Below are 792 nucleotides of genomic sequence, written 5' to 3' on the forward strand. Positions count from 1 at the left end.
GGTGCTGTGGTTGAGCTGGTCAAAGTGTCTGTCTATTAAACAGCAGGTCCTGGGTTCAAATCCCAACAGTACCAACTTGTTTTTTTGTGTTTGTGTAACCCTACGGTGATTGTTCTGCTAGTGAGAGCTCTAAGATTCTAAGATAAGGTTATCCAAGTCTAGATTCCATGAGGAGACTGGCTGTAAATAGGTCTAACAGTTTAATAACTGGTAGATTCCACCCAAATAAAGGACACGACAACAGGTTTAAAGTTTGAGTTCAATTAGTATTTGTTTTTCAGTTTCTTTCTTGTTTTTAGTCAACGACTCAAATGAAAAAACAAAAATAAATGTACAGATCGGCCACAATATTACCTCTGAGATCTCAGTAAAAATAAAATAAAATAAAAGGACAAAAATAAAGTACCTTGGTACCAAATAAAAATAACCTGAGTGCACTCATTAGGATCCTACCACGCCGTTAATACTCAGCGTCCATGAAAAAGGAAAGGTACCCAATGTAACCGTTGCAGCGCTGTTAGACAAGGAGGTGGACCAGGGAACCAGGCACCAGGGTGAACCAAAAGGAATCCAGTTGCAGCAGAACCAAGAATCAGATCCAGATGAATCCTCTATAAAAAAAAAAACACAATCTGCAAAACGTGCAGAAAATGAGCTACTAATCAGTCTTTGTGTTCTTATTCATATTATTGTCCATTACTCAACTAAAATCCAGCTTTTCAGCTGGAATAACCTAAATAAAACAGTATTACAATCAAAATTGGCATTCATTTTACAATTAAAAATATTTAT

The 792-nt window shown here is 36.5% G+C and overlaps 1 non-coding gene across 1 annotated transcript; it reads left to right on the forward strand.

Annotated features, from left to right (window-relative positions):
• trnan-auu (transfer RNA asparagine (anticodon AUU)) lies at window positions 1–74 on the forward strand. Its single transcript has one exon. It is a non-coding gene; the product is annotated as a tRNA-Asn (tRNA).
• The last annotated feature ends 718 nt before the right edge of the window (window positions 75–792 follow it).

This window comes from Gouania willdenowi, unplaced genomic scaffold, assembly GCF_900634775.1.
Source record: "Gouania willdenowi unplaced genomic scaffold, fGouWil2.1 scaffold_154_arrow_ctg1, whole genome shotgun sequence".
In the NCBI taxonomy this organism is placed as follows: domain Eukaryota; kingdom Metazoa; phylum Chordata; class Actinopteri; order Blenniiformes; family Gobiesocidae; genus Gouania; species Gouania willdenowi.